A 27,298-nucleotide genomic window follows, 5' to 3' on the forward strand; every position below is an offset into this window, starting at 1 on the left:
GCTTAATGAGGGCTCAGATAATCATTGAGGATCCTGACCATTCAGCTCACAGTATTGTTGAACAATTCTCGTGTGGTGCTACCACAATAAATAGATGTATGTATGTGCTGAATGGGCTGGCCCACCCCCTGAACCTGTGACTCCTCCCTCCCAGATATCCCCATAAAGGTCATTACGCCCAAATCCCTCCCTCAGTATCTGCCTTGAAACCTGGCCAGCAACATGGAAGCTGTGCTAACATTTTACAGTGATTAAACCCTATTAATCACAATTCTCTTTCTGATTGTGGTTGATTGGTAGCATATCTAGAAACTGCAAATTATTTTTATATATATATATTTCGGATTGCTATGTTTATATGCCGTTTGTTGCATGGTGGTGTGTGCACGGGCATGTGTATGTATATGCACTATGTTCTAGAGATATGCTCTTTCATTGGGTTGAAAATACAAAATCAAATGACAATAAACTTGAATGTAAAATCATTTTCTCATTTTTTCTTTCTTCTGTTCTTTCCATTACCACCCTTCAAACCTTTGTACTCTTAAAAACCCATTTAATTTGTAATATTTTTCAGATCTGATGAAAACTCATCAAGTGATTTGTAAATTTTTTCTCTCTCCATAGATGATAATGGAATCATTGTTACACACATTTATGCATGGCACGGTTGGCGTAGTGGTTTGCGTACCACCTTTACAGTGCCAGCTATTGGGACATGGGTTTGAATCCCACACTGTCTGTAAGGAGTTTGTAACGTTTTCCCCGTGTCTATGTGGGTTTTCCCCTGGAGCTCCAGTTTCCTCCTAATGTTTGAAACATACTGGGGGTATAGGTTAATGGGGTGCAAATTGGGCTGCACAGATTTGTGGGCCAAAATGGCTGCATATCTAAATCGCATTGTACAATATAAAATAGGCACTGAAATTGTTGCACCTGAACAGGTACTTTGTTTTTAAAAAAAAACAAAAAATAATAAAAATTGCTACCTGATTTGGTGAGTATTTGAGGCAAATTCTGATTGTATTTCTGTAATGTTCATCTGATGTTGGCATTTTGAGATTGGATGTCACTGTTTTTAAGTTCCTTCATTTCCCCCCCTACTTTCATTCTAGCAGGTAGAACGTTGACTGAAGTCTACAATCAGCTCTTTGGGCTGAGGGAAAGGTTATTGTCCTGCCACCTAGCCACATGTCCCTCCATTTCTTTCTGTAATATTGTGTTCTTCATCCAAGAATTTACCCATCCCTATTTATTTATCCAGCATATTTTTTTTACTCAGACTCCAACATCTGTAATCTCTTGTTTGTCTTAGGTTTGTCGTGGATTCTTTGGAATTCTAACATTGGGACAGAAATATCCTGCTTTTAGAGGTCAGCAACATTTCCACTCAGTCACTTGCTTGAAACTCACTTTTACAATGCTGATGAATTAGTTAAGTATTAAGAATAAACAGTTTAAAATACAAAAATACAGTAAAATCTTTGATAGCCAGAATGCAAGCAACCACCAAAATAAAAACAAATGAGGAAAATACTTTTTTAAAATTTAAAATAAATAAAATTGAAATAAAAGCTTTTTTTTTAAACTGTGTTCTCCAAAGCACTGCACAACGACTTGGTGAAGATGGGAGCAAACATTCAGCTGGTGGAACATCTCAGTCGTTCCCCATCTGCAACAGCTGTTTGAATAAAGTTTCAATAAAGTTATGTTTGAATAAAATGGTGACATCCAGGATGCTGCTGCTGGGATGACCTTCCAAAAGTATCTCTCTATCCCTGCACTGCCTAGTAAGAAATTTTTATTAGCATATTATTAAATATTAAGTAAGGCTTTATCTGTAAACTTGAGGGGGGCGCTAATTATGACAGCAGCACGGTAAGTGTAGCAGTTTGTATAATGCTGTTATAGTGCCAACAACAAGGTTCGAATTTAAATTTTGAAAGTTACAGGAATTAGTTGATTAAAATGATCTTTACATAATTAAGGATTACGACACTGAAATTTTTCAATTTACTTTACATTTTGCATTGTGTTTTGAACTGTTTATTCTTAATGGAGGTATATTCATTGGATATTGTTAGAGTGTGTCTCAGGCAACCAGAAAATTCACATATTCGGCCTCTGCAATCCCAGTAGGTGCTGGATCCTGGGGATTTTACTGTACTGACTAAACTTAGATTGAACAAACTTCACTTGCATGAATATATAAACCTTAAAGGATTTTATTTTATTTTCCAGTCACGTTCTTTGAAAATATTTAACCATTGCTGCATCTGTAGGTCGCCCCACCCCTCCATGGAGCTGACCAAAAGACGAACAATAACAACAAAATTAACCCCTCTTCCCCCATGTTTACAGATAAAGCCTTACTAATATAATAATATACTAAAGACTCTTACTAAGCAGCAATAAAGAGATGCTTTAAGAGAGTCATCCTGGGTGATGTCATTTTATTCAAACACAACTTTTTTTCAAACAGCTGCTTGGAGAAAAGCACGACTAAGGCACTCCGCTGGCTGAATATTTGCCCCCATCTTAACCAAAGATTTTTGTGTTACTTCAGAGAACATTTACTTTTACAATTTATACTTTTTTAAAAACTTTTTTTTAGTTATATATTTTCCTCTTGTTTTTGGCTGGTTACTTGAGGTTGTCGGTTACTTGAATTCTAGATGACGGGGGTCTCACTGCCGTTTGTTTACAGCTTGGGCTGTAAGTATGATACTTCAACTTTTCAGTGATTCAGCATGTAAAGCAACCATAACACACACAGCTTTTAGACATTCAGCAAGACAGCAAACATATTAAGGGCCATCTTAAAACTGCCAACTGTCCACATACCTTAAAATAGTTAAAAATTCTCCACTCTGAAAACACTCTGATCATTATATTCAGGGCATCAAGCTCAGAGCACTGCACAACATATTAACTTTCAGTGTTCCAAAGTTTTTATTGTTCGCTGATAGAGAGGTGGACAGCAATGACACATCAAAAGAAAAAAGGAATACAATTTCTGTGTGGGATTGGAAATCCACAGAGAGAAACATTTGTTTTCAATGTTTTTGAACGTAGAGTATCATTCAATAAAAATAACTTTCTTTAAAAAACAATTTATTCCTTTGTTTGTTCAAACCATTATTTAAAATGTTGAAATAGAAGATGTTATCATCATAATTTTAGAATTCATCACAGTGTCCTGTTTTCCAGCCGTAGGCAGAGTTGATGGCCTTGTTCTTCAGACAAAGAGGGAGCTGAGATTTTGTACAAAAGGTAAGGCTGCGCAAAAATAGCAGATTTGTAGCAGGCTGAGTGACCGTGCGGTTAGATGGGCCAAATCGCCGCCCCAGTCGTCCGACTCAAAATGTCACAGGTCCCCTTCACTCTTGTGGGGAAGCCCACGGTTAATGACATGTGTTACCCAGGGAACATCTCGGCTTCCAGGTGGAGCACCACTTGTAAGGGAGTGACGCCGTGATGCACTGACGTCACTTCCGGAAGCCGGCGCACACATCAGCGGAAGTGGGTGTTTCCCTGCGAGCAGCACGAGGAATTCAAATAATAAAGTCAGTTACTAGTTCACCCTCACACCATGTGGACATCTCTTTATTCCGTAGCACTGCCGTAGCAGACGCTACAGTGGTGACCCCAAAGGTTCCAATGTTTTTGGAACCCACCTCGAACATAACAGAAGCAGGATGCTGCTACTGCTACAGTCACAGCAGCTGCGACCAATGCAGTGGACGTGCAATTGCCATCTTTCTGGGCAAACCAGCCCAGGAATTGGCTGCAACTGACTGAGTCCCAGTTCCACATCAGAAACATTGTCTCAGAGAACACAAAGATCTGGCACATCTCGAGTGTCCTGGACACCACTACCACAGCCAAAGTAAGCTCCTTCATGGAAAATCCTCCCATGGAGTGAAAGTACGAGCAATTCCAGTGTTTCCTCCTCAATTCCCTGGAACTCAGCCAGCATGAGTATGCTGTCCACATCCTAAATATGCAAGGCCTGGGCGATAGAAACCCCTCCGAGCTCATGCATGAGATGGTGCTCCTAGCGGACAAACACACAAACTATTTCCTTTTCAAGACCCTATTCCTCTTCAAGCTGCCAGTACAAGTTTCCTCAGCAGTTTTTAACATCAATTTCAGTGCCCCATACCTGGTAGCCAAGGAAGCAGACAGACTTTTCCGTACCCGCAAGTGTACTCGATCCATGTGCAACCCATCTACTCCGTCGGCACCACTGCTTCAGCACTTCCGCCAGGCCCCCCAGTAGCAGCCACAGCCCAACACAGCACGAGCGCCCAGTCAAACAGAATGAATACTGCTTCTACCACCACAGATGGGGCTGAAACATCTGGTGGTGCACCACCCACCCCCCCCCCCCCCCCGCCCACCTTGCTCCTACCTCACCACCAAACCAAACACAGTGATATGAAAAGGAGCAGGCCAGCCGCCAATAGTGGCTTCGACAGTTGGCACTCATAAAGGCCTACTGTACCTCAGGGACCAGGGGAGAAAGAGGGACTTCCTAGTTAACACAGGCGCAGAGATAAGCCTCATCCCACCAATGTATTTTGAGACCAAATACAAACCCAAGGGTCTCTGTCTATAAGCAGCCAATGGCTCCTCCATTCCAAGTTACGGCACCCATCTGGTCACAATTCACACCACGGATATGGTTTTCTAGTGGAAGTGCACAATCACAATCATGGGACAGGCCTTATTTGGAGCAGATTTCCTCCAGGCCTATGAACTTTTGGACATGACCAGATGCCATTTGGTAGATGCTACCACGTTCCAGTCATACCCCTTACTCTGTGGCAACATCTTTTTCTGCCATTAACAATCCACATTTTGGACTGAATCAAATATGCCCGCCTACTGGCCATGTATACGGCCCTACTGGTGCCCAATTTCCATGATGCCAGACCACCACATAGCATGGAACATCACATTGAGATCACCAGGCCTCCAGTGTATGCACGGGCATGGTGCCTCCCACAAGACAAACTCCTGCAAGCCAAAATTGAGTTTGCCACCATGGAGTTGCTGGGGATTGTCTGCCACTCAAAGAGCCCCTGGGCCTCCCCACTGCACATGGTACAGGAGAGGTCCGGCAGCTGGTGCCCATGCGACAACTAAACAATGCTACAGTCTAAGACAGGTACCATATCTCACACGTCCAGGACTTTGTCATGAGGCTCCAGGGTTGCTGGATCTTTTCCAAGGTGGACCTTGTCAAGGGGTACCACTAGATTCTGGGTCATCCCAGCAGTCAACCTGAAAATAGCCATCATCACACCAGTCAGCCTTTTTGAGTTCCTTCGGATGCCGTTCAGACTAAAGAACACAGCCCAGATGTTTCAGCGCCTTATGGACATGATCAGCAGGGTTTTCATTTTCGTCTACCTGGATGACATCCTCATCGTCAGCCCTGTTGCCAGCACACACAGGACACACCCAACTCACCTCTTCGACAGGTTGCAGCAGTTCGGACTCACGGTGAACGCAGCCAAGTGCCAGTTCAGCCTAAAGACAATCAATTTTCTGTGACACTGTATCATCTGAGAGTGAGCCAAACTGCAACCAGACAAAGTGGAAACCATCCAAAACTTCCCCAAGCTGAGCACGATCAAAGGCCTGCAGGAGTTCCAAGGGATGGTGAACTTTTATCATTGTTTCCTCTCTGGAGCAGCCACCCTCATGCAGTCCCTGTTCGACTCCATGAAGCTCAGCAACAAGACAGAAACCACAGAAGCATTCCAGAACACGAAAAAGGAAATAGTGTGGGCCACATTCCTGGCCCACCCAGATTCTACCTCCCCCCTGGCCCTTACAACAGATGCATTGGACAAAGCAGTGGGTGCGGTGTTAGAGCAATGGGTTAATGAGCAATGGCATTCCCTGGCTCAAATACAACGTGTTCAATCATGAGCTGTTAGCCCTGTACCTGGCAATATGACACTGCCGATACATATTGGAAAGAAGGGTTTTCACAGCCTATACAGACTACAAACCACTCACCTACACACTCAGCAAGGTCTCAGACCCGTGGTCAGAACAACAACAGTGTCAGCTCTCCTACATTTCAGAGTACACAACAGACATCTGCCACATTGAAGACAAATCCAATGTGGTGGCTGACACGTTATCCAGACCCACAGTCACCTCCACCTCAGGGGGGGCTCAATGTCACTCAGATGGCCAATGACCAAATGGAGGATGCAGATGTCCAGGCCTATCGAAGAGCCATCACCAGCCTGAAGGTTACCGATTTCTGACCCTCACCCATCCTTACTGTGCAACATATCCACAGGCTTCCCCTGACCCATCCTACCTGCGACCTAGTGATAGCAGGTGTTTGACTGAATCCACAGCCTGTCCCACTCCTCCATAAGGTCCACAGTCTGCCTGCTGACTGACAAGTTCATGTGGCACGGCCTCTGACGTGATGTGACCCTGGGCTAAAACCTGTTTGCAATGCCAATGCGCCAAATTGCATAGACACACCAAGGCCCCATTCCAGACTTTCGAGCCAGCACAGCGCCGATTTGAACATGTGCTCATCATTGATCATTTTAACCCACAGCTGGAAGTTATACCCCTACCCATATGCGACACAGAGTCTTGCGCCAGAGCCTTCTTGTCCACTTGGATTGCACATTTCAGAGCCCCGATCCACATCACCTTGTATCGAAGGGCTCAATTCACTTCCTTGCTCTGGACCAACCTAGCCAAGCTGTGCAGCATCCAGTTGCACCATACCACGGCCCACCATCCTCAGGCAAATGGCCTGGTCGAGGTTTCCACCATCACCTGTGGCAGCCCTAAATGCTTGACTACAAAGTCCAAATTGGATGGACGAACTCTCTTGGATGCTCTTAGGCATCCGCACAGCACCGAAGGAAGACCTACCAGCCTCATCTGCTGAGATGGTGTACAGCTTCCCACTTACCATCCTCAGGGTCATGCACTTCACTCCCCTCCCATCCTAGACATCCTCCAGCAATTGAGGGTTCAAGCAGGTAAACAGGCACCCCTGCCACCTTCCCATGGACATGTTCTCCACCCTGCCACATCTCCATGGACCTACAATCCACTGACTATGTTTCCATGCAGAGAGGACAGCAAGTGCCCCTGCGAAGGCCCGTTCAAGGTGTTGCAGCGACTTCCTCAAGGCAGCACATCTGGACTCAGGCCAGCCTGTCCCAGCCCCCCAGATCAGACACAGAGGCCATCCGCCAAAAGACTGCATGGCAACCTATTCATAGCGTAGCAGCGATCCTGGGGTGGGGTGGTGGTGTAGTGGGCCAAGTAACTGCATGGTTAGATGGGCCAAATTGCCTCCCCAGTCATCTGAAATGGCACGGGTCCCCCTTCACTCCAAAGGAGAAGCCTATGGTTGACACGTGTTGCCCAGGGGACATCACCACTTCTAGGTGGCGCACCGCCGGTCAGGGAGTGACACTCCAACGTGCTGACATCACCTCCGGAAGCCATTGCACATCACTGGAACTGAGTATTTCCCTGCACACAGTGTCAGGAATTCAAACAATAAAGTCAGTTACTAGTTCACTCTCACACCGTGTGGACGTCTCTGGATTCTGTAGCACTGCCAAGGCAGACACTACAGATTAATATTTAATCATGAAAGCCTTCAGAATATATCTCAAAGTAAATGGAAACTCTCTTAATTATATGTGTAATTCAGTACTTTTTGTGGGAACCAGACATGAAAATGGATAATGCTGAAAATTGCCACAGATCTGTTACAGGATGAATGGCTCTATTTGATTGTTACATTCTTGTCTTTACTCTAACTTTTGACCATTTCGTAGCACTGCCCACACATGTTAAACATAACAGCCTGAATTTTGCCATTGTGGTGATGTCAAAAATCATTTCACTTACTGCTGCAAGTATTTTTCATCTCATTTGTCAAGAATACCATGTCAATCACTTTACAAATCAACTTTTCTAATGTATGCAGGATGAGGAACTACAACTTTAACGATATCTGAGTCATGCAATTGTACAGCATTTCAAGAGGCCATTCCGCCTCTTTTTATATCTTGTTGATGCCTTGAGACCAAGGTTGTTTCAGCAGGGATGCTATTCTAACCTTATTCATTTTCCTTCAAAAGCCTCAAGTTGGATTGGTTGGTTATATTACATCAGGCAGATCAGCATTCCCCATCACTTTCTTCATTCATAATATGTTGGCATTAGAGGACTGCAATCCAATTCTGCTTGCTGTATACTGGAGAATTAACCATGAATAAAAAACACACAAAATCTAATCAAGGAAATCCTATCAGGTGATACAAGGAAGATAAAATTAAAACTTGTGGGATGAAAGGGGGAGGAGTGGCATTGCTCGTTATGAAAAAAAAATCACAATTGTCCTCAAGCAGTATAGATCAGACCACTTGTTTACTGAGGTGGAGTTCGGGAATAAGAAAGGTATTAACACTCAAGTGTGAGTTGTTGTATTTTGGAAGGACAAACCAAGAAAGGACATACACAGTAAATGGCAGGCTACTGAGGAGTGCGGTAGAACAGATGGATCTGGGAATACAGATAAATCATTCCCTGAAAGTGGCATCACAGGGAGAGAGCTTTTGGCATATTGGTCTTCATAAATCAAGGTATTGAGTATATGAGTTGCAATGTTATGGTAAAGTTGTATAAGAGATTGGGGAGGACAAATTTGGAACATTGTACGCAGTTTGGTCACCTAATTACAGAAAAGATATCAATAGGATGCAAGAGTGCGGAGAAGATTTACAATGTTTTTCGGACTTCAGGAACTGAGTTACAGGGTTAGGAATTTTTTTTTCCCCTGGAGCATTGCGGATTGAGGTAGATTTGATAGAGGTATTTAAAATAATGAGGGGAAAAGACAGAGTAAATGTAGGTAAGCATTTTCCACTGAGGGTATAGCATATGGATGAAAGGTAAAATGTTCCGGGGGAACTTTACACAGAGATTGATGGGATTGTGGAAAAAGCTGCTAGCTGAAGTAGTGAATGTGATCTTAATTTTAAGAAAAATTTGAACAGGTACAAGGATGGGAGGGGTATTGGAGGATGCAGGTCAGCAGGATTAGGCAGAAAAATAGTTTATCATAGACTAGAATGGCTGAAGGGCCTGTTTCTGTTCTGTAATGTTCTGTGGTTCTATGGTTCAAGATATAATCTGAAGAAAGATTTCACCAATCTCTGGAACAGAGCAAAAATGCTTCATGGATAAAATTGTCAAGCCACCTTTATTTATCATTCATACCATGCTCACACATAGAGATGAGATAGCATTTCTCCAGGTCCATGGTGAATATTTTACATAAATATAAGTGATAATGGAAGTTAAACACATTAAAATATAGTAACAGTCCATGGTACCCTATTCACAAATGTTCTGGGAGTTCAGGAGTCTGATAGCTTGGGGGGGGGGGAAACTGTTGCCCAATCTGGATGCAAAGGTCTGAGTGCTGCAGTTCCTCTGACCAGGTGGCAGAAGAGAGAACAGTTTACTCGAGGGGTGTGTGGAGTCCTTCACAATGTTTATTGCTTATCGCCTGCATCAAGTGTTGTCGATGTCATTCATGGTAGGAAGAGAGCCCCCTCCCAATGATCCTTTCCACTGACTTCACTATCCTCTGCAGGGCCTTGCGGTCTGAGGTGGTACAGCTTCCAAACCAGGCAGTGATGCATTTGCTCAGAATACTCTCAAAATATCCTCTGTAGAATGTATTGAGGATGGAGGGTGGGAGATGGACTTTCCTCAGCCTTTGCAGGAAGTAAAGGTACTGCTGGGCTTTCTTAACTATGGAGCTGGGTTAAGAGATGAGGTGAGATTCTCCTCGAAGTGCACTCTAAGGAACTTGATACTCTTGACGACCTGAATAGTGGAGCTGTCAATGGTCAGCGGAGCATGGTATCCCTGGGCCCTTCTGAAGTCACCAACCATCTTTTTTGTGTTTTTTTTTTAACATTGAGCTACAGGTTGTTGAGTCTGCATCAGTCCATTAGTGACTGCACTCATCTCTGTACGCTGAGTCGACATTCTTACTGATCAGACCCACCACGGTCGTGTCATCAGTAGACTTGATGGTGTGGTTCGAGCTGCATTTAGCTGCACAGTTGTAGGGAAACAGTGTGAACAGCAGTGGACTAACCACACAGCCCTGGTGCCCCCCCCCCCACCCCCCCATGCTCAGTGTGGTCTTGGAAGTGCTGTTTCTGATCCAGTCTCCCTGACAGGAAATTGAGTATCCAATTGCAGAGGTAGGTGTTTAGACCCAGCAGGTGCTACTTCCTTACAGGTATGATGGTGTTGAAAGCCGAGCTGAAGTCAATAAACAACATTCGAACATACGAGTCCTTTTTTTCCAGGTGGGTAGATACTGGCGATGGCATTGTCTGTAGAGCAGTTGGGTCTATATGCAAACAGCAGGGGGTCTAGTGTCAGGGGCAGCGGGACTTGATGAGCTTCTCCAAGCACTTCATGACAATGAACGTGAGTGTGACAGGGTATAGTCATTGAGGCAGGACACAGACGACTTCTTCGGCACAGGGACAATGGTAGCGGCTTTAAAGCATTGAGGTCAAATAAAGGAGCAGAGATACAATGTGCACCAATTGAGAAGGATAGAGCTGGAACGTGGTAAGTTTTCAAACAGATCATTCATTATTACATTCAATTGTTCATCATTCAAGAAGTTTTGAAGTTTGCTGAAGTTGTACATGTTTTGCATTGATAATAAAATAAGGGTAAAATTGATGCTGGAAATTAATTTGAGCAGAGCTTAATTGCCAGAGTAAAGTACCTGTGATTTTACACACATGCTCGAGGAAAATCACCACCATGGCAAACTTCCAGCTGGAGATGCTCATAAGGAACATCATGATCATTGGTTGTCCATGATGCAAGTCAGAAGCAACTATGGGTAGTTAATTAACCAGTGATACTTATGGGAAATTCAGGAACTTTGATACTTCTATAATTCATACAATACACCCTAAAATTAAACTCTATATGCCTGCATTGCACATGCACATTTAGTCTGGTTTTTCCCTTTAAGAGACTTACAGCTCCCATCAGTGCAAATTATTGTTTTTTCAACCCTGGATTTTTTGTTCAGCGACAAGTCAACCCTCTCCCTTAGAAACAGTGGATATCTATGTACCTTCAGCAATCCTCACCATATGACCTTGTAGAAAAGCCTGGGAGATATCTCTATGTCACATCTTTTGACCATCCAGCTGCAAGAATGACATCATGAAGGATGGGCAAAACAAACCCTGTCCTTCAGCCTCATGAAAAAAATTGACAATAAACTTAGAAGTGCCTCCAGGCTTATTCTGAGCTGTTTAGTATAAAATCTATCAAAGTCACTCAGACACGTGGAAACTTTTTAGTAACTTCAAAACACTTCCAATTTAAGTAAAATATGTTTGAAAATATTTTGAAGCTTTTGAAAAGTTCAACACTTCAATTTTAATGAGCCACTTGAGAAATGTTTATAAAAATATTCATTAAAAAAAATCTCTTAAATTGATAAACCGGGGGTAATTTTGAATACAACTTTTTAAATTAATAAAGTATTTTAAAATTTAATGCCAGTGTATTTTACAGTCATTCTCTTCTAATGCCATGCGATAACACTGTGTGTGTCTCCTTTGACCTTTGCAGGATTATATGGCGACTTACCTATAGTTGTACTGGACAGTAAGTACAAGTTGATACTTCCTGTGTTGATTTCAATGGCACACAACCTGACAGATTATATTGAATTGTTGATATCTTCAGGGTTTCTGCTTTGCAGTGGACATACACTAAAGTTGTCATCATTAGTACTGTCAATGTCAACTTAACACTTCATATGTAGTGAATCTATTCATCCAAATCAATGATTCTTATGGTGAAAAGCTGTGGTCCTGTAAAAATATCCTGAAGCATGCAACTTGCCACATCTTGCCAATTAGAGTATATATATTTTTCCCCACTTTGACTTCAACCTCCCAACCAATTACTTACTCAGGCTGAAAACAAATGAAACAAGATATGTCATCAGATTGCCTTTAAGTTAAAAGTGCCTAAATGAACAAATCAACAAATTACAGCAATTGTCAAAAAATATTCAAAATCAGGAGACTGACAAAACATTGAAAACAAGTTCAAATTGAAATGTAAACACGGAGTGACCTCCACTTGACAGTTTAAGTTGCCTTTAATAATGAGGATTTTTTGACAAGGTCTGGCATTTTGTGCTTGTAACTGTCATATTAGTCAGTCATCAAAACAAAAATTAAAATAATGATCTTATTGCTGTTCAATCTATCCCTGTTGCAAATGGCTCATAATTCATTATTCTGCTAATGGCAAACTCTGTCATGGAAAGAGATTGCAAAGCAAACAGAGGAAAAGGTTCAATTATGTTCTCAAAGCCTCTTTGAAGAAATATAATACAGCTGCTGGGAATCTATGGCCTGTGATCACTCAAAGCAGAGAAGGAACATTCGGGATCTCATTGAAAGCTTGTGTCCGTACATCAGGAGCACACAGAAGCCTTGCATAAGCACCAGAAAAAGTGTACGACTTTACATATTATCCAATCGTCTGTCCAACAGGCATCTCCTGCAATTTATATAGAGGCCTCGGCCTCATCAGCTACTGCAGAATCCACAGATCCAGAGTGGAAACAATTTATTCTCATTCCCAAGGGATGTAAGATGCTTGGAGAATGTGTTAAATATGCAGTAAAATCTTCTCAAGAAGTTCTCCACAAGATCCATAAGATGGGACTGCACTGGTTGATCCACTTTTCTTGCCCTAAGTACTTTATCTCCTCATACCGTAGTATCTCGTCTCCTTTGTCCAGTCCATTCCAACTGATATCCAGGACACACTGCATGCTCTTCATATGCTAACAACTTTCATCACCCAATTATCTTTACTGCAGAAATCCAATTATATTAGGAAAAAAAACATGACAATAAAACCAAGACTGGTGGACGAATTATGTTTCATAGATTGAAACTTTTCTCCATGAATTGTAAGCAGCTGAAATGGGACCTTATGGACATTTATTAAATCTTGAGGGATATAGATAATAAACAGAACTTCCACCCTCCCCTCGCCAAGTAGGGTAATCTAAAGCAAGAGGGATTTAAGGTGAGAAGGATAAGACTTAAAAGGGATATTTGGGGTAGCATTTTTCTACATAGAGGGTGATGGGTATATGTTATGAGCTGCCAGAGGAATGATTATAAAGGATGGTACAATTGGAATATTTAAAACACATTTAGACAGGTACATGGAGAGGAAAGGTTTGGAGAGATATGAGCTGAATGCAGACAAATGGGACAAGAGTGGTAGACAACTTGGTCAGCATGGATAAAGTTGGGCTGGAGGGCTCTAAAATTCCATGACTTGACATTGTACATCACCATTCTTCATCACAAAGGTTGAAGGACCCTCCGTTTCTTTCCACAGCATAGATCCAATTAGCTCTGCTCTACTGGGTTGTACGTGTTGTCCTTACACTGAATAATTCCTCTTTTGATTCCATTCACTTTCTACAATCAAAAGTATTGCATGGGCACTCACAAGGGCTCAAGCTATGTCTGTCTTGTTCCAAGCCTGCTGTGGCACCACTCCCCAAATCTTTCACTGCATTAATGCCGCCTCCTCCACCAACAATTTTTATCAAGGGCTCAAGCTATGTCTGTCTTGTTCCAAGCCTGCTGTGGCACCACTCCCCAAATCTTTCACTGCATTAATGCCGCCTCCTCCACCAACAATTTTTATCAAGGGCTCAAGCTATGTCTGTCTTGTTCCAAGCCTGCTGTGGCACCACTCCCCAAATCTTTCACTGCATTAATGCCGCCTCCTCCACCAACAATTTTTATCAACCATGATTAATTTCTGTCCTGCTCTCAAATTCCCTTGCATAATTTCTGACAGCTGCCTCCATTTCTTGATCTCTGTTGACATCTCAACTCTCAAACTATCCACTGGTAAATGCAAGGAATCCAGACTCCCACAGCTCCTTCAACTATACCTCCTCCCACCCTGTTGTTTAGAAGAATTGTGAACTGCTGAACTCCTGATTACTTGGCTGCGCCCGTTCTGTGACTGTACCTGTGGCCCCTCCCTCTTTAACCTTGTATAAAGCCTCTAACACCTTGACACTTCCCCAGAAAGCTGAGTACAGGACGAGGCCCCTCTCCATTATGAATAAAGATCTAAGCCTCTCAAGTTATTTACTGCACGTCAATTTTATTCACAATTTTTTGTTTTCATCACCAATAATGGACCAGCTCCTGAAACATGACAAGCTGGAGATCAATCCACAGTCGCCTGATGCCTCAGACAGCTTTGAACTCTGGGTACGTTGTTACGAGGTCTTCCTAGAAAACTTAGCTGGCATTCGTGGCCACCGATGCAAACAGACTGCACCCACTCTTCTCCTGCATCAGACCCCAAGTGTTCCCAATGATCAGGGATGCCATCACATACATGGAAGCAATGGATATTCTCAAGGGACAATACAGGGAGAAGGTTAAATAGGTATAAGCCAGGTACATGCTGGCTACCTTCTGACAATGGCCAGGTGAATTGGGTGATGAGTTCCTTCGGGCCCTGCAGGGACTTGTGCAGGCATGCAACTTCCAGGCATCATCGGCCATCCAGAAACATGGAAGGTATGATCCTGGACATCTACTTTGCAGGCATCAAGTCTGACGATGTGCGCCAGAATTTACTCAAGCAGAGCAAGTTAGATTTAAAAGATGTGATTGATCTTGCAATGCAGAAGTGTACTATGCGAATGGGCTCACACGGGGGTCACCATCCTGGGACGTTGATCTACAGGCTACTGTGTCCAAATAACGAGCCCACCACAGCCATTGTCTCCCAGGAGTACCTAAAGTGCTACTTCTATGTCCAGGCAAAACACACTCAAAAACGCTGCCCAGCGAGATTCGCGATGTGCTCCATGCAGGAAGAAGGGCCACTACACAAGAGTATGCCGATCACAGCCCTTCAGCCGCCATCTTGGAGGCCAGCAACTTCCAGGGATGACAACACCACAACATGGGGGCCACCATCTTGGACGTTGCCTACTTCCAGAGAGACCCACGCAACCATCATTCCCCCAGAAGGCGAGTCAGCATGGGTCGGATAACAGACCGAACCTGGCCTTAGTGCTGCTGGATCACAACAGCCCTCACCAACTCACCTGGTCCATGATGGACATCTCCATCAACAACCAGGTGACAAATGCCTTTTTGATAGCAAGACCACCAAGAGCTTTATTCATTCAGACACTACCCAACATTATTCCATTGAGATTAAACCAGTCACGTGCAAAATCACCCGAGCCTCAAAGTTTCACTCCACAGAAATCCACAGCTACTCTAAGGTGATGCTGACCATGTGGGGCACGACATAGAGAGACTTTAATCTCCTCAATATGCCACTGCTCTGTGTGCTGTTACTGTGGGTCTAGAATTCCAGTGCTACTTAAAGAGCATCACTATGCAATATGATGTCCCTCTCCCACCCCTCACAGTCGGCAACCCACAGTTCCTTAACCGGCCACTCTGGCCCAACTGACGTGTGGTCTCTCTACCCTCCACATCGCCCCCCTCGCCGCTGTTCGTCAAACTCACCCCCAAATGTCAGCTAGTGCCCACAAAAAAGCAGGCGATGCAGTGAGGAAGATAGGGTGTTTATAAAGGCCAAGGTACGGCGACTCCTAGACAAGAGGATTATTGAAGCCAGCACCAGCCCCTGGAGAGATCAGCTGGTAGTGGTCAAGGGTGGGGGTAAATGCAGAATGGTGATCAACTATACTCAAATCATTAATCACTAAATGTAGCTGGATGTGTACTCCCTCCCTCGCATCGTGGATAAGGTCAACCAAATTGCCCAGTATCGTGTGTTCTCCACAATAGACATGAAATCTGCCTACCATCAACTCCTTGAGGATCGCCAGTTCACAGCTTGAGGCGACGGTCACCTCTACCACTTTGTCAGGGTCCCCTTCGGTGTCACCAATGGCATTTCCGTCTTCCGACGTGAGATGAAAATGACCTGCATGCCACCTTCCCATATATGTATAATGTCATGATCTGTGGCCACAACCTGCCAGACCATGACATGAACATCCATAAATTCCTCACCACCACCAAATGCCTGAATGTGAACTACAATAAGGATAAGTGTGTTTTCCACACTACCTGACTTGGCTGCATCATGGAGAATGTGGTCATCAGCCCCAACTCCGACCGCATGTGGCCTCTGCTAGACCTCCCTCTTCCCCTCAGCCTCAAAGCCCTGCAAAGGTCCCTGGGGTTCTTTTCTTATTACACTCAGTGGGTTCCAATTTATGCAGATAAAGTCTTCCCCCTTGTCAGGTCCACTTCCTTCCCCCTTTACAAAATGAAGCACGGGTAGCCTTCTGCCGCATAAAGGAGGACATTGTGAAAGCCACAACATATGCGCTGGATGAACCTGCCCCCTTCCAGGTGGAGAGCGATGCATCCGATTTGACCCTGACCGCCATCCTGAATCAGGCAAGCCAGCACGTTGTCTTTTTCTCCTGCCTACTCCAAGGCACAGAAGTCAAACACTCCTCTATAGAGCAGGTGGTTCAAGTGATAATTGAGGCAGTATGACACTGGAGTCACTACCTGGCTGGCAGATGTTTTACCCTGCTCATGGACCAATGGGTCGTGGCATTAATATTCAACAATAAACAGTGGGATAAGATAAAGAACAATAGAATCTTGAGGTGGAGGATCAAGCTCTCCACCTAGAATTACGACATCCTGTAGCAGCCGGGGAAGCTCAATGATCCCTTAGATTCCCTGTCACAATGGATATGTGCCAGCGCACAGGTGGATCGCCTCAAAGCCATCCACAACAACCTCTGTCATCCTCGTGTCACAAGATTTTTTTCACTTTGTCAAATCTCGGAATCTGCCATACTCCATTGGGGATTTCAGAGATGTGACCAGGGACTTCAGGGTCTGTGTAGAGTGCAAGCTTTATTTCTACCAACTGGACAGGGTGCATCTGCCATGCACCCCTTCGAACACCTGAGCATGGACTTCAAGGGCTCCCTTCTCTCCATCAATACATACTTGCTCACAGTTATCAACAAGTATTCGCAGATCCCCCTTGCCATCCCTGCCCTGACATAGTCACCATCACAGTCATTGGGACCTGACACAACCTCTTTACCCTGTTTGGGTACCAATCCTACATCCACAATGACCAGGGGTCCTCGTTTATGAGCGAAAAGCTGTGCCAATTCCTCCTGGCCAGGTGTAGAAGGGCCCTAAAGCCATCCTCCTTGCCCTGAAGTCCAGGGGACTGACCATCTCTCACTGGCAGGAGATCCTTCCAGAAGTGCTCCCCACCACTTGATCTCTGCTACCTACTACCACTAACACAACCCCTCACGAAATAATTTTCTTTTTCCCCAGGAAATCCACATTGGGTACCATCCTATCCTTCTGGCTGACATCTCAAGGGCTGGTCCTGCCACAAAAACATGTGAGGGGCCATAAAACTTACCCCCTAGTTGAAAGTGTTGAGCTCCTCCAAGCAAACCCCAAATTTGCATAGGTGGCCTATATGCATGGGCACGAGGAAACGGTCTCCATCCAGGACCTCAAACATGCAGGGGCCAACAAAGATCATACCCACCAAACAGCAACCCCCATTCACAAACTTGAAATACGTACCATTGCACCCTCCCCCCACCCCAGTCATTCCGGCTGAGCCATCATGCCCCCAGCAGGTAAACACAGCGCTGGAGGTCCGAGACTACACAGCGGTCCCAGACGCAACCCAACAACTGATCAGTACGGAAGATCAAACCACCGGACTGGCTTAACATCTAAGACTTTGTGCTCCATGTCACCTTGCCGGACAATTTAAAAAAAACAAGGGGTGAATATGGTGAACTGCTGTATTCCTGATTACTTGGTTCCATCCTGTTCTGTGACAGTACCTGTGGCCCCTCCATCTCTGACCTTGTATAAAGCCTCTAACACAACCCTTCCCCAGAAAGCCCAGGTCACGGCACAGGATGAGGTCCCTGTCCATTGTGAATAAAAAGTCTATAAATCAGTCTCAGCTTCTTGAGTTATTTACTGTGCATCAAGAGCATAACCTTTTTCTCATTTTCCCTACATTCACCACATTTGTTTTGAAAATGAGGTTTTCCACTCCAACTTCATTTTTTTCTGAAGAATAAACCCATTCAGTCAACCTCCACCACCACCCTCATCCCCCTGGAAGAACTTGGTCACCTTCAATAATTCTCCTTTAACTCATCCCACTTTCTCCAGGTCAAAGGGGTAGCCATGGGTTCCCACATGGGCCCTAGCTATGCCCACCATTTTGTGGGCTACACGGAGCAGTCCATGCTACGAGCTTACACAGAGAAGCCATTCCACTCTTCCTACATCGATGACTTACTTTGGTGCTGCCTCGCATCTGAGTTTCATGCCAGATCATTGGAGATGTCCTCCTTCTTCAAACAACATGGCTGTCCCTCTACTGCCATCATCTCGTCCCTCACCTACATTTCGTCCATTACCCACTCATCTGTCCTGGCCCCCTCCATCCCCAAGCACAACAAGGACAGGATACTTCTTGCACTCACCTACCATCACACTAGCCTCCACATCCAAAACATCCTCCTCCATTTCTGCCACATAGTATGATTCCACCACTAGACACATATTCCCCTTGCCGCTCCTCTCTGCCTTCTGCAGGGACTGCCCCTTCCGTAACTTCATCCTTACCTTTCACTATGTCAATCTCTGTAAAAATCACATAATCTGTTGGCAATTCTGCCCAGTCTATGCAATCTAACCATCAGCCACATCTTACTCTTCCCACCGCTTTCTGTTTTTTTCCAGCAATCCTTTCTTTTGGCTTGGCTTCGCAGACGAAGATTTATGGAGGGGTAATGTCCACGTCAGCTGCAGGCTCGTTTGTGGCTGACAAGTCTGATCGGGACAGGCAGACACAGTTGCAGCGGTTGCAAGGGAAAATGGTTGGTTGGGGTTGGGTGTTGGGTTTTTCCTCCTTTGTCTTTTGTCAGTGAGGTGGGCTCTGCGGTCTTCTTCAAAAGAGGTTGCTGCCCACCGAACTGTGAGGCGCCAAGATGCACGGTTTGAGGCGATATCAGCCCACTGGCAGTGGTCAATGTGGCAGGCACCAAGAAATTTCTTTAGGCAGTCCTTGTACCTCTTCTTTGGTGCACCTCTGTCTCAGTGGCCAGTGGAGAGCTCGTCATATAACACGATCTTGGGAAGTCGATGGTCCTCCATTCTGGAGATGTGACTTACCCAGCGCAGTTGGAACTTCAGCAGCGTGGATTCGATGGTGTCGGCCTCTGCCATCTCTAGTACTTCGATGTTGGTGATGAAGTCGCTCCAATGAATGTTGAGGATGGAGCAGAGGCAACGCTGGTGGAAGCATTCTAGGAGCCATAGGTGAAGCCGGTAGAGGACCCATGATTCGGAGCCGAACAAGAGTGTGGGTATGACAACGGCTCTGTATATGCTAATCTTTTTGAGGTTTTTCAGTTGGTTGTTTTTCCAGACTCTTTTGTGTAGTCTTCCAAAGGCGCTATTTGCCTTGGCGAGTCTGTTGTCTATCTCGTTGTCGATCCTTGCATCTGATGAAATGGTGCAGCTGAGATAGGTAAACTGGTTGACCGTTTTGAGTTTTGTGTGCCTGATGGAGATGTGGGGTTGCTGGTAGTCATGGTGGGGAGCTGGTGGAGCATGGTGGAGGACCTCAGTTTTCTTCAGGCTGACTTCCAGGCCAAACATTTTGGCAGTTTCTGCAAAACAGGACATCAAGCGCTGAAGAGCTGGCTCTGAATGGGCAACTAAAGCGGCATGAGTTGTTCTTGTGTCTTCGTGTGAGCTTGCAGGCGCCTCAGATTGAAGAGACTTCCATCCGTGCGGTACCGGATGTAAACAGCGTCTTCATTGTTGAGGTCTTTCATGGCTTGTTTCAGCATCATGCTGAAGAAGATTGAAAAGAGGGTTGGTGCGAGAACGCAGCCTTGCTTCACGCCATTGTTAATGGAGAAGGGTTCAGAGAGCTCATTGCTGTATCTGACCCGACCTTGTTGGTTTTCGTGCAGTTGGATAACCATGTTGAGGAACTTTGGGGGGCATCCGAGGCGCTCACGGTGTCGATAGTTCACTCTGAAACTGTGTTTCATCCATCCTTCTGTACCTATCTTTAGCCTCCCCCAAGCACTTTTCCCTGTAACCAAAGTCACAGGTGCAATATCTGTCCCTACACCTGTTTTCCTCAACACCCATCCAGGGATCTAAACAGTTCTTACAAGTAAGACAGAGATTCATCTACACCTCCTCCAAACTTGTCCATTGCACTCTTTGATTTACCTCAACAAGACAAAGTGCAGATGAGGTGACCACTTTATGACCTATCTGCAATGATTCGCTGGATCATCTGATTGCAAGCTAATTTAACTGTCCTCCCTATTCTCACACCATTAAACACCACCACACAGAAACAGGCCATCCTGCCCTTTTCATCTGTGTCAAATTATTTTTCTGCCAAGTCCCACTGACCTGCATCTGGATTATATCTCAGCAGACACCTCATGTCCATTGTTTTATAGTTCTATGATGAAATTGGTGGTTTTGTGTCCATGTTTCCAGAACATATGAAAATAGGTGGAGGGGCAGATAGTGATGAGCGAATCTGCCGATGTACTTGGATAAATTGGGAAAAAAGGGCAAAGAATCGGCAGCAGATGGAATACAGTGGACGGAAGTGTATGGTCATGCACATTGGTAGAAGGAATAAAGGGGGGGAGAGTATTCGTAAAGTGGAGATCCAAAGGGAAAAAAAGGATTCCCCGAAGGTTAACTTGTAGTTTGAGTTAGTAAAAAGGAAGGTAAATGCAATGTTAGCATTTATTTCAAGAAGACTTGAATATAAAAGCAAAGATGTAATGCAAGGGCTTTTCAAGATATTGGTCAGTTCAAATTTGGAGTATTGTGAGCATTTTTGGCCAGTATTGGAGGGGGTACAAAAAAGATTTTCCAGAATCACCCCGGGGATGAGACCATTAATGTATGAGCAGCATTTAATGGTTCTATGACTCTACACACCAGAGTTTAGAAGGATGAGGGGAATCTCATTAAAGCATACTGAATATTAAAAAGGCCAGATAAAGTGGACATGGAGAAGATGTTTCCAGTAGTGTGAGAGACAAGGATCATAGGACACAACCTCAGAATAAAAAGGTCCTTCCAGTCAGAGGTTGATGAATCTGTGGGGATTAAGTTATTGGGTCTATTTAAAATGGAGGCTGATTGTAAGGGCATCAAAGGTTATGGGGAAATCGAAGGAGAATGTCATTTAAAGGAAAAATATGTCAACCATGAATTAAATGGAAGACAAAACTCGATGGCTGTATTGCTTAATTCTGCTCCAAGCCTTATAGTCTCCCTTTCCCTGACTTTGTCTGCCCATCAACCTCTTCTCATCTGGATTCACCAATTGCTTATCAACTTCTCTCTCATCTCTCCTCACCTCCTCTTTATACTGACTACCTCTGTTTTAGAGTCTCAGTCTTGATGCAGGGACTTGACCTGATGTGTTGGGCTATCCTTTTCCTTGCTTAGATGCTGCCTGTTCTCTTACATTCCTCACACACTTGTTTATTGTTTTTAAAGACTTTAAATTCCAGCATCTGCAGTCTCTTCTGTCTCACACTTAAAACTTGCCCAACTTTCTACATGCACTTCAGTCATGCATTCTCTTTCACTTGGGGTGATGTGGTGTAGTTCTAATGGATTTTTGATTCTACAAAATGAAACACTGACAGTATAAAATAAACAAGCCTGCAGTATGTTAACTGCACAAATTGCTTTATCACATATGCAGAATCACATTATTCATTTGGATGGAATGCAAACATCAGGGAGAATTCAAATTCCCTTGCCAACTGAGAACCAGAAATAATATGGTAAATGCAACTCACCCTGCAGCCATGTTAATGTTGGTGGTTTCAAATGGCTGAACATCCATCTGACTGATTAAAGGTTTACATATTTTCAGTCCAGGAAGGGTCAGGTTTTGGCATGGAAACAAGTCGCTAAGTCATTCGTATAACTGTCCCTGGATAATCCAGTAAATGGCATTCCAGTCACATTAGAATTCCAATCAGAAGTTACCTCCAGCACCCGGGTCAATAAAAAGAAGTCTGATGTAAACTAATAAGGAATTATTAGTTTACATCAAGATTTAAAAGGAAAGTCAAATTATTCTAAATTAACTCTCCTTTGTGATGCAAATAATGAAATAGTGTATCACCAGATGATCAGTTGAATCAGGACTTGACATTTTGGTACTTACTGACAATAAACATAAAAATACCACCAAGGTAAAAAGCAGAAAATGCCAGAAATATTCAGCATGTCAAGCAGTGTGGGATTGCCATGAGCAATTGAAGTGAAAGTTCAGTGCACTTCAGTGGACAGTGCAGAAATGTTCACCAAATTGTTTACCCAATATGTATTCGGTTTCTATGATTATAGAAGAGAACATAGTGTGGATGTCAAATGTAATACTCTAGGTTGGAGAAATGACTGTAAATGAATCATTGCTCTACTTAGATGGGCTCTTTGGGTCATTGGATAATAGGTAGGGATGTAATAAAAGAGCAGGCATTTCATCTCCTGCAGTTGCACTGGGAAGTACCATGAGAATGGGAGTGGCTGGAGAAAATTGAACAATGATTGAGAGAGATGTGTTTGATGGATGAGTCAAATCTATTTGTGGATGCTTGATCAGATAGGCTTGTCAGAAATATAATGAGGTGACCTGGTGGCAGAGGGAATACAGATTAATAAAGATTCAAATGTATAGTTGTTCTTAATGTCATCATTAATTCAGATGCATGTTAAAATACATGCCAGAAGTGAAGCATTTGCTGCCCTCTTGGTAGTTTGAGTGTAACTCAATTATAATTTCCTTGTAAGTGGAGTTCCATCTCAGACAAGACAAAAAAAAACACTCCAAGAAATGGCAAGCAGAACATGATCCAATCTGCTTCTCCAGTATTTCAACCACTCTTCTCCCAGGATTACACCAGAGAATAGAACTCCTTAAATAATTTCAGCCAAGACTGTTTATGATGCACCAAGTACAGCTGTGGTAAGTGAAATATTCTGTGTTCTTTCTGTAAGAAATGCTAATGGTTCTTTTTCAATCCTGGGTTTCAATTAATGATGATATTTTCTATTAAATCAATCTACTCTGACTCCAAGCTTTCACTGTATAAATTAGAACATTTACCACTGACTAATAGATATTTCAGCTCCCTGCCAAGAAATAAATTTTGAAATGGAGCATTGGTTCTGATTGCATTTTTCTTTTTTTTAATCTTAGCATTGCCTTAGATTCAAGGCTGAGATTATTGTTTCTGTGATGACTGATGAGACCAATATAAGAAAAGCAGAGTGAATGAGTGAGTTGCTTGTGAGACACATTCCTTCTGACATTTAGGCAGGGTCAACTCCTAGTGCATGGTTCAGGATCTTAATGACATCTGAATGCTCCTTCTCCACTCTGCTAGCCACGGTCCAGGGATTCCTATGAGTTACGAGGACATTGCATTCTTTACGGATGCCTTTAGAACATCTTGAAATGCTTCCTCTGTCCACCTGCTTACCTCTTCTCTTGGTACACGTCAGAATCAAATGGTTGCTTACAGAGTTTGGTGTGATTGACAATGTCTGCAAGAATCATCCAACTGTGTACAATTGGGACCTCAATGCTGTGGCTTTTATTTTGTAGGTGTTTTAACTGCATTAATAAATGAATCCTCAGCCAGCTCCCCACCATGGCTACCAGCCCCCCCCACATCTCCATCGGGCACACAAAACTCAAAACGGTCAACCAGTTTACCTATCTCGGCTGCACCATTTCATCAGATGCAAGGATCGACAATGAGATAGACAACAGACTCGCCAAGGCAAATAGCGCCTTTGGAAGACTACACAAAAGAGTCTGGGAAAACAACCAACTGAAAAACCTCACAAAGATAAGCGTATACAGAGCCGTTGTCATACCCACACTCCTGTTCGGCTCCGAATCATGGGTCCTCTACCGGCATCACCTACGGCTCCTAGAACGCTTCCACCAGCGTTGTCTCCGCTCCATCCTCAACATCCATTGGAGCGCTTTCATCCCTAACATCGAAGTACTCGAGATGGCAGAGGTCAACAGCATCGAGTCCACGCTGCTGAAGATCCAGCTGCGCTGGATGGGTCACGTCTCCAGAATGGAGGACCATCGCCTTCCTAAGATCGTGTTATATGGCGGGCTCTCCACTGGCCACCGTGACAGAGGTGCACCAAAGAAAAGGTACAAGGACTGCCTAAAGAAATCTCTTGGTGCCTGCCACATTGACCACCGCCAGTGGGCTGATAACGCCTCAAACCGTGCATCTTGGCGCCTCACAGTTTGGCGGGCAGCAACCTCCTTTGAAGAAGACCGCAGAGCCCACCTCACTGACAAAAGGCAAAGGAGGAAAATCCCAACACCCAACCCCAACCAACCAATTTTCCCCTGCAGCCGCTGCAACCGTGTCTGCCTGTCCCGCATCGGACTTGTCAGCCACAAACGAGCCTGCAGCTGACGTGGACTTTTACCCCCTCCATAAATCTTCGTCCGCGAAGTCAAGCCAAAGAAGAAATGAATCCAAACCTAATCTTAAACTTGGTTCGAACTGGATTTTTAAATATATAGCAGTACCAAAAATGATGGAGTTCATCACAATTCTATGTATATACCCATTTAATGAATATTTTGAAAATAAATTGCATGATGTTTTGAAATGAAAAAAAAACATAATTTGACTGCAGCTCCTGACAGGCTGAGTTAAGGAAATAGAGTTCCATTTTGGATCATTCAGGGGGCAGAGGGGGTAATAAACAGGAGTTACAGGGAGACTATCACATCTCTGAGGCAGGAGGAAGGTAGATGGGTGACATTCAGGAGAGGGAAAGGGAACAGACAGGCAGTGCAGGGCACCCCTGTGGCTGTCTCACTCAATAACAAGTATACCATTTTGGATACTGTGGGGGGGGGGGTGGTGTTGGTGGGGAAATGACATACTGATCAGGTCTCTGCACAGAGTCTGGCCCAGTAGATAAGAAGGGAAGGGAAGAGGAGGTGAGATGTAGTGATAGGGAATTCCATAGTTAGAGGGACAGATAAGACACTCTGTGGAAGAGATTGAGTATCCCAGAAGGTATTCTGCCTCCTTGTTGCCAGGATCCAAGACATCTCAGATGGAGTTGATGGTATTCTCAGGAGGGAGGGTGAACAGCCAGATGTTGTGGTCTACATAAGGACCAATTATGTGGTTAGGAAAGGTGAAAAGATCAGGGAGTAAGGCATTAGGTTGAAGAACAGAACCTCCAGGGTTGTGATCTCAGGATTGCTACCTGTGCCACATGCTAGTGAGGTTAGAAATAGGAGGATAATGCATCTTAACATATGGTTAAAGACATGATGCAGGAGGGAGGGCGTCAGGTTTCCAAATCATTTGGGTCTCTTCCAAGGAAGGGGGGACCTGCTCTGATGAGACAGTTTGCATCTGAACTGGAGGGGGACTAATATCCTTCCAGGAGTGTTTGCTAGTGCTGCTCTGGGTGGGAGGGGGAGGCAGATTAAACTAGATTTGGAGGGGGATGGGAACCAGAGTGCAAGAGCAGATAGAGGAGTGGAGGAGGGAAAAAATGATGTGAAAATTGCATGCACCATAGGAAGTCAATGGGTTGTACATGGTGGATTGGCATGAGGAATTATGAGATTGTAGCCATTAGTGAAATTTGGTTGCAGGAGGGGCAGGACTGGCAGCTAGGCTTCAATTGTTTTAGACACAATAGAAAGGGATGGATGAAAGGGAGAGGAATGTGATTACTTGTCATGGAAAATATCGCAACTGTGTCCAGACCAGAGATCCCATCTACTGAGGCTATATGGGTGAAGCTGAGGAATGGGAAGAATATGACCACACTCAGGGGTTGAATTATAGACCACCCAATAGTCAATGAGAATTGGAGGAGCAAATCTGTTGGGAGATGGCAGACAGCTACGGGAAATATTAGATTGTGATAGTAGGGGATTTTAATTTTCCACATATTACAATATTGGGACACCCATACTGTAAAAGGGCTGCATGGCTTGGAGTTTATCAAATCTGTTCAGGAAAGTTTTCTAAATCAACATATTGAGGTACCAATTCGACAGAATGCTATACTGGATCTCCTTTTAGGGACTGAGACAGGACAGGTGATAGAAGTATGTGCAGGGGAACATTTTGTATCCAATGATCATAATGTCATTAGTTTGAATTTAATTATGGAGAAGGATATGTCTGGGCCTTGGGTTGAAATTCTCGTGGACTGGGATAAGTTGTTTTCAGGCAAGGGTGTGCGAAGTAAGTGGAGGACATTCAAAGGTGAAGTTTTAAGAGAACAAAGTTTATAAATTCCTGTCAGAATTAAAGTCAAAGTTAGCAGGAAACCTTGGTTTTTCAGGGATATTGGGGATCTGGTTCAGAATAAGAGGGAAGTATCGCAGGTATAGACAACAAGGAGCAAATGAGGTACTTGAGTATAAAAAAATGCAAGAAAAACCTCAAGAAATAAATCAGAAAGGCTAAAAGAAGACAATGAGGTTGCTTTAGCAGACAATGTGAAGGAAATTCCTAAGGGTTTCTAGAGGTATATTAAGAGCAAAAGGATAGTAAAGGACAAAATTAGCCCTCTTGATGATTGGAGTAGTCAGCAAAAGAGATGGGAGATCTTAAATGGGTTTTTTGCATCAGTATTTACCCCAGAAACTTGCACAGTGACAAGGAAAGTTAGGAAAACAAGCAGTGGGATCATGCAATCTGTGCTGATTAGAGGAGGAGAAGTAAATAAGAGTGGATAAATTTGTTAAGATATTCCCTCGGACCTTAAGGGAGGCTTGTGTAGAAATTGCAGGGGCTATCCCTAGCTACTGTGTTGTGCCGGAGAATTTAGGGGAACTCACGTTGTTCCATTGTTTAAAAAAGGCTGCAAAAGTAACCCTGCAAATTATAGGCCAGTGATTTTAACATCAGTGATAGGTAAATTATTGGAAGGTGTAATAAGAGATAGGATATCCAATTATTTGGAAAGACATAAACTGATTAGGAGAAGTTAACATG

Source organism: Narcine bancroftii, chromosome 2 (genome assembly GCF_036971445.1).
Source record: "Narcine bancroftii isolate sNarBan1 chromosome 2, sNarBan1.hap1, whole genome shotgun sequence".
Classification (NCBI taxonomy): domain Eukaryota; kingdom Metazoa; phylum Chordata; class Chondrichthyes; order Torpediniformes; family Narcinidae; genus Narcine; species Narcine bancroftii.